Below are 8,477 nucleotides of genomic sequence, written 5' to 3' on the forward strand. Positions count from 1 at the left end.
AAATGAAAAGTTACGAGATCAAGAATTACAATCACAAAATGAAAATCTTCAGTACAAATACGAATTCACAGACGTGACTGGACTGTCAAGAATACATCATCATTTCACAGGCAGAAGAAACGTCGATCGAGATGCCAGACTTTTGGATGGTGTTAGGACTGAACCAGGACTGAACCAGGACTGAACCAGGACTGAACTGAACCAGGACTGAACCGGGACTAAACCAGGACTGAACCGGGACTGAACCGGGACTAAACCAGGACTGAACCAGGACTGAACCGGGACTGAAACAGGACTAAAACAGGACTAAACCGGGACTGAACCAGGACTAAACCGGGACTAAACCGGGACTAAACCGGGACTAAACTGGGACTAAAACCGGACTAAACCAGGACTGAACCAGGACTAAAACAGGACTAAACCAAGACTGAACCAGGATTAAACTGGGACTAAAACCAGACTAAACCGGGACTGAACCAGGACTAAACCGGGACTAAACCAGGACTAAACCGGGACTAAACTGGGACTAAAACCGGACTAAACCAGGACTGAACCAGGACTAAAACAGGACTAAACCAAGACTGAACCAGGACTAAACTGGGACTAAAACCAGACTAAACCGGGACTGAACCAGGACTAAAACAAGACTGAACCAGGACTAAACTGGGACTAAAACCGGACTAAACCGGGACTGAACCAGGACTCTCTCTCTCTCAAGTCCAAGATTAGTCCTGGTTTAGACCTGGTTTATTGTTGGTTTTGTACAGGCACAGATCTGTTTTAGACCTGGACTACAGTTCCAGTTTAGTCCCAATTAAGTCCTGATTTAGTCCTGTCTATATGTCCTGGTTTTTGTCCTGGTTAAGTTGTGGTTTAAGCCTGGATCAGTTTTGGTTCAGTCCTGGTTTAGTCCTGTTTTAGTCCTGGTTTATTCATTGTTTAGTACTGGTTTAGACCTGTTTTAATCCTGGCTTAGTCCTGGTTTAATCCTGTTTTAGACCAGGCTTAGACCTGGTTTAGTCCTGTTTTAGACCTGGTTTAGACCTGGTTTAGTCCTGTTTTAGTTCTGACCCGCCCGTGTGTAATCACTACCAAAATTCCACAAAATTCCAGAATGTTAAGATCCGCCTGTTTCAGTAACTATTTAATGCCGTCCTGCACTGGGTACCTGACGGGTATTAAATATATCTGTAGATATAAAAAGATGCATTCTTGTTGACTTGTGAGTTGACATCAGCTGCTTGTCTCTCAGGAGCTCCGGGTCGTGGCTTTACTGCAGCAGCAGAGGGAACCGAGGCTGAGTTCAGATAAACCGGGTTTTATTTTAAACTTGAGTCTAAAGGCAGCGGCTGGAGAACAGGGACAAGTACAGCGGACGGAGAGAGGAATTAGTGAGGAAGTAGAGACGGAAGGGTGTCAGTGCTCCTGTGTGTGGGTCTTGGGGTGGGGGGTCTCAGGGTGGGGGTCTCGGGGTGGGGGTCTCGGGGTGAGGGGTCTCGGGTGGGGGCAGAGGGGTGGGGGCAGAGGGTGGGTCCTGTATAAATAAGCTTCTCTGAGCACACAGGGCAGATACTAAGATCGAGCAGCAGGTAACAGGACTAAACCAGGACTTAACTGAAACTTAACCAGGACTGATCCAGGACGACACCACTACTTAACCAGGACTAACCTGGAACAAAAACCAGGACATAATTAGGACTAAACTGGAACTGTAGCCCAGGTCTAAACTAGATCTATGCCTGAACAAAACGAAGAAAAAAACAGGACTAAACCAGGACTAAACCAGGACTGAACAAGGGCTAAACCACAACTTAACCAGAACTAAACCAGGACAAAAACCAGGATATATAACCAGGACTAAATTGGGACTAAATTGGTACTGTAGACCAGGTCTAAACCAGATCTATGCCTGAACAAAATCAAGAATAAACCAGGACTAAACCAGGACTGAATCAGGACTAAACCAGGACAAAAGCAGGACTAAACCAGATCTTGGCCGGGACTAAACCAGGTCAAAACCTGGATTAAACGAGGACCAAACCACATCTAGAGAAGAACAAAACCAGGACAAAACCAGAATTAGATCAGGTCTGGACCAGATGTAGGCCAGGACTAAACCAGGACCAATCTGACCCTTGTGTGCGTCACTCTCCAGGCGGTGGTGAAGATGAGCTCGGACAAGAACCCGGAGGTGGTGGGCTGTGATGCCTCCATCATGAAGAACGTGTGGGAGATCAGGGAGCGCGAGGCCAGTCTGAGAAACCAGCAGGAGGAGGAGCGCCTGAACAAGAGCGCCCTGAAAGCGTGAGTCCTGCACCTGCCACTGTACACACACCCTGCACCTGCCACTGTACACACACCCTGCACCCACTGTACACACACCCTGCACCTGCCACTGTACACACACCCTGCACCTGCCACCTACACACACCCTGCACCTGCCACTGTACACACACCCTGCACCTGCCACTGTACACACACCCTGCACCTGCCACTGTACACACACCCTGCACCTGCCACCCACACACACAAAGGTGTAGTGGGGATTTTTTGATTGGGGGATGCGATGTGTGACGTCATCGATGTAACTCAATTTAACATGATGAAATACACACATGGGTCATATAGATTGTGTTTATTTAAAAAAAAAAAAAAAAATCTCACTTTCAGTACAAACATGAAACCTAGTTTAGTAAAAATCTATAATATCTGATGTTTTTTTGTTGTTGTTTTTTTTTTACTCAAAATGATGCAGAATCATATAATTAACATTAACTCCATAATCACTTACAGAACATAAAGCACAGACAACAACACATGAACCAGGACTAAACCAGGACTAAATCAGGACTAAACCGGGACTAAACCAGGACTGAACCAGGACTAAAACAGGACTAAAACAGGACTAAAACAGGACTAAACCAGGACTAAACTAGGACTAAACCAGGACTGAACCAGGACTGAAACAGGACTAAAACAGGACTAAACCAGGACTAAACTAGGACTAAACTAGGACTAAACCAGGACTGAGCCAGGACTGAACCAGGACCCCCGAGTACCACACCCACTACACCACTGTACTCACACCCTGCAGGCTGATGCTCAGTCCTTCTCATGATGCTCCTGTACATCAGAGGTAGCAGCTGTTGTCATAAACCTCATAATAAAATAGTAACTGTACTATGATTTATTCAGTCAAACTGACTGAATATAAACTGTTCTACTGTTCTACTGACAAATGCTCAAAATCAGAGAAAATACTGTTAATAAAGGTTAGAAAACAGAGCAGAGCAGAGTACAGTCTGACTTTGATAATACAGAGAACTATGAGGATTCTGGTCAAACTGATCTGTTCTATTTGTGTGAATAAACAGTGAAATAATCCAACTTTGATTTGAAGATGCCACACACTGAACACGCTTAAAAGAGTCAAGCGAGTTCAATTACAAAAGTGCCGACCCGGACCAGGTAATGACAGTAGGACAGTTAGGCAGGCCCCTGACCCTAACCCCTGACCCCTGACCCCTGACCCATGCTCTGGTCCAATCACAGCCAGCTCCAGTGTGTTCTGCCATATCCCTTCAACAAGGTTTCCACAGTCATGGAAATCTTGGAAAAGTCATGGAAATTGAAAATGTAATTTTCCAGGCATGGAAAAGTCATGAAATTTTGTAAATACAATGAAAGTTTTGGAAACATCATGGAATTTTAGTATCTCTTTCACACAACTCCAGCGTTGTGTTAAGTTCTCACTAGGCTATTATGATTATTTCTGAACATCTGCGCCTGCGACAATAAATGCACTGACAGGATTTAGAATGTTCAACTATAAAACCAAACACTGTAAACCCAAATAAGTTACCAGAACTCAGAATAATTGAGGCAATCGATTGCCTCAATTATTTTAATTTGATGAACTTAAAAGTCACAATCTTCCAGCACCTAAGAGTCTGGACTTGCTCCTTGTACCTTTTGATAACAGCAGAATTAAAAGTCATTTAGCTCAATTCAAATATTCACAGTTAGAGTTTTCAAACCTCTGGAATAACTTCATTACTTTTCAGTTTTGTGTGTAGTTCATGATTTTGAACACACATTGTACACACAATCCAGTGCATCCAGCTGTATTTACACACATTATAGTAAACATATAGACACATCATAGTACACACACATTATACACACTGTAGGAGGGGATTTAAACCCAGGTCCCCATGTGAAAATCAGGGGATTTACTAGTTTAATCAATATTATATCATATGTATATTGTAGTTTAGTAAGACATACATACTTACATACATTACACATTATAGTACACACATAGTACATTATACACACATAACATATTATTTTTGAATTACTTAATTCTACTAAGTTGTACCTCATCTGTGTTTCTAAGTTACGCTCAGTTAAACTCACAATAATTCCCTTTAGTCAAAAAATATTGGTTAAAATAACTCAAAAAGAAGAATATATTACAGCAACTAACGACAACAACATAATTAAGTTTGTAGGATTATTTCTAAAACTTTGACTGTACACAACTTATTCTATTTAATTACTTTGGACGCTCGGGTTTACAGTGAACCATAAGGTGAGTGGAAAGAGTTAACATTTCATATTTAGCTCCAAAAATCTGATGCCGTAAAGTCATGGAAAATTCACTGCAAAAGTCAAAGTTTTGAAATTTTGTCTGTGAAAAAGAGTGGGAACCCTGCTTAAAATGTGTGAGCCTGTCTAAATGTGCTCCTGCCGCTGGTATGTGCACCTGAGCAGCAGCTTTTACAGCCTCGACCTTCAGAGAAGCAAAGGTCAGAGGTCACAGGAGCTTCAGTACTGCAGTAACAGAGGGACATACAGGAAGTGCACGGTCAGATTAGTTCTTTCTTTGCAGCATGTTTTCAGTTAGATTAGTTCATGTACCATTTGTAGTTAAAAGTCACATTGGAAAACATGTGCCAGAAGCTCAGACGCACCAATAAAACCACATACCACACGTCCATAGCACATAGCACATACCAGACAACACGCACACTGTACATACACACATGTACTCCTCATGAGCCCAGTCACTGTGTTTTCATTAGGGACGCTTCGATACCGATATTTGTCCTGCTGCTGCTTCTAATAACCGATATTTGTAGATATCAATATAAGCTTTTAAAATCTCTCGTACAGGCTAAGTTATATTGACAAATGAACTCATCGCTTTTATAAAAATAATATCTAAATTCAGATTTATCTGGGATATTAAAGGGCCTGTATTAGGCTATTTTCTGATCTCGGTTATGTTGTTTCCTCATCACAAACAGACCTGGAGTTGTGTTTTGTTTCGTTGTTTCATTCACACATATTTAGCACACAAACCACAGACTGTATAAAAGAAGTGGAGTAAGCAAGTGTGACGTCACCCACAGCGTTCAGCTCCACTCAAATGAAGCTCGCGATGCTCACGATTCCAGGAGCCAATCTGGAGCCAGGCTTCATATTTGGAAATCCGACCGCGAGTATCATAGCAACCACAAGAGCCAATCGTGACTGAGGTTGTTAAATGTGCCCGCCCCTGTCACCAGAGAGCGGCAAATACTCTGCTCCACACTGTTCTGTATGGATCGCAGTAGTTTGGTGTTTGTTTGTTTTTCATCTGAACATGGATGATAGTTACATTGAACTATTATTCTATTACACGTCCATATACATTGTTTAATTAATACATCAATTGCCAGTCAGTTTATTTTATTTATTTTACAGAAAAACTGGACACTGGGGGTCTTCAAAGGTCTATTAGCACAATTAAATGCCGAACAAGCCATGACGAACTGAACCTCTTACGATGTATTTTAAGACTAATAAAACAAATTAAAAAGTAAAACAACCCGAAAAAAGCAGGAGCGACCTCAGGCAATGAAGGCATCCCACTGGTCTGTTATTTATGTTCACATCTTGATTAAGGGACAAAATAGCGAAATGAAAAAAAAAAAAAATCAGGATCCTGTAGAGCGAGCTAATAAAAACATTTTAAGACCAAAATGATGAGTTCTTCACTCAAACAGAAAACACTCTGTTCCTCTTTGTGATCACAAGCTCACAAGTCAGTTTTGAGTAATCATTTAATTTAATTTATTTAGTCTGTTAGAAAAGACAGATCTGATGCACTGAGAACAAACTGAGAATGACACAGACCAGACAAGTGCTGAAATAAATACTGGTGACAAATATCAGCTAAACTTTCAATAACAGACTGATACCGATATCTGTGGATCTTTTAATGTCTTTGCACATTAAACCTGCATGTAGCGCTGTAAAAACAAAAACTAAAATAACTGAAGCAGCTCTAAACTGTCATGCAAAGACACACACATGCTGACCTCGGAGTTGGAGATATGTATATATACACATATCATATAGAAGGTATTTAAAGAGAGGTATTAAATATGTCACCACGTTCTAAAAGGAAACATGGTGACATATTCAGATCACCATGTTTCCTTTTAGCACATGCTGATACCTTTTAGAAGTGTGAAAATGCTATATTCGCTGAAAACAACATATTATCATGTTTAATACTTTTTAATCAATTTTCATTTGAGTCCCCCCCCTCCCTTTGCTCTCCATGCTAAGTCACTCCCCCTTCAGAGCACTACCACATGAATCAGCATGAGTCCCACCAATGAAACTACTGCACTTTACATCAGGTTTGTGAAGATGTAGCGCACTGTTTTTAATCGTGCTCTTTTAGACTTTAAACTGTCGCAAGGGAGCGTGGGTGATCCAGGCATGTGGGCGGAGCATTGGCTGACAATTTGAAAAGATGCATGGATGACAGTTAAAACCTCTTCAGGCACTGCTCCAAAAAGTCCATGAAGCCTAATACTCCATCTTTAATACGTGCTTTGCTGTTTCAGAATCAACGAGGACTGGGCAGGTCGCCTGGCAGCTCGACAGGGTGGATACAAGAGAGTGGAGAGAAAGCCCAGGACACAGGCTACTGAGTCTGCCACTGCTGGGGAGGACAGCAGTGCACCAAAGATCAGATGCCCTCCCCCCACCCCCCGTGTAGCTGCACCCGCTCCCACCGCTCCCTCCCCCAGAGCCACCCCGCAGAGACCGGCCCCCGCTCTGGCCAGGCAGGCAGCCAAGAAGGGCCAGCCGACAGGGGTGGGCAAGGCGCAGCTCCTCGCGTCCCTCAGCCACACGCAGCCCTCTCCCATGGTCTGGGGCAAGTCCTGGAAGTTCAGCAAAGACCTGCCACTCCAAGAAGAAAGCACCGATCCTCCAAACTGGGGTCAATGCTGGATGCTCGCCACCCAACAACCATTCACCGAAGCAGGAAAGCCATGGCCAAACGGACCGAGCAAAATGGACCCCACCATGCTCCACCTCTGGGATAAGCCAGTCTTTAGAGTCCCAGAAGAAGAGCCTCTCACCTGGGCTGTCTCCAGTGATGAGTGGGATGGCTCCTGGAAAAACGCCAACAAACCAAATAAGGAGAGCGATTCAGAGCAAGGAACAGCCAAATATGGCTTCTTCACTAACTTGATTGAATCTCACCGCCACAACAATGATCTGTACAGTTCAGAATGGAGTGATGGCTGGAAATCCACCAAACCGAGCGACAATGAAAGCAGCTCATTCCAAGAGGCTATGGCTATGAAACCAGAAGAGAGAGTGGAGCAAAGTTCTGAGTGGATGGAGTGTTGGAAACTGTGCAATCATCACGGATTAACCAATACTCAAGAAGTCCGTCAGCAGCACAGCTCAGAATGGTCTTACTCCTGGAGTATGGCCATGCCGGTCCAAAATAACCACAACTCTGAGGTATCTGCAAAGGGCGGAAAAAGCCAGCGCAAAGATAAGGAATTTGTGTTTACAGACAGAAACAGAGCACACTTTTTGTTTTCAGAGCTTGATAAAGAATTCAAAGCCATCTCAGAGTGGAGCAAGTCCTGGCAAGTGACCAAGAATAACACCAAACCAACTCCAGAGATTGAGAAAACCCTTAAAGCTGAACCACCCAAAATGGAGCAATCTATGAAATTTCAGGAGAAACCAGTGTCCTCATCATCTGATCAGGATTCCAAGTTTCTCCAACTAAAGCAGTCTGTCCTGTTTCGTCCCAGGAGAGAAATGACCCACTCCATGTTGTTGCAGTTGAAGCATCTGGAGAAGAATTCCACTTGTCCTGAATGGAAGGAATCCTGGAAGATGCTGAAACATCAAATTAGAACAAGTCGGAGGCAGAGACGTGTTCAGCTGAAGCCTTTTGATGAAAAAAGAGAAAAAGAATGGAAGGACTCCTGGAAATTTACAAACCCATCCCTTGGTCAAAATCCTGAAATGTGGCAGCAAGGATGGACCACTACTCCTCAAATCAGAATCAATCGTGCGCAACAACATAACCATTTCCCCCCGGTGGAACTCCCAAAGAATGGGCCAACAGGTGAGCGAACCTGGAACGAATCCTGGAGAATGTCGAG

Source organism: Boleophthalmus pectinirostris, unplaced genomic scaffold, assembly GCF_026225935.1.
Source record: "Boleophthalmus pectinirostris isolate CB_2022bp ecotype Guang Dong unplaced genomic scaffold, ASM2622593v1 HiC_scaffold_18, whole genome shotgun sequence".
In the NCBI taxonomy this organism is placed as follows: Eukaryota; Metazoa; Chordata; class Actinopteri; order Gobiiformes; family Gobiidae; genus Boleophthalmus; species Boleophthalmus pectinirostris.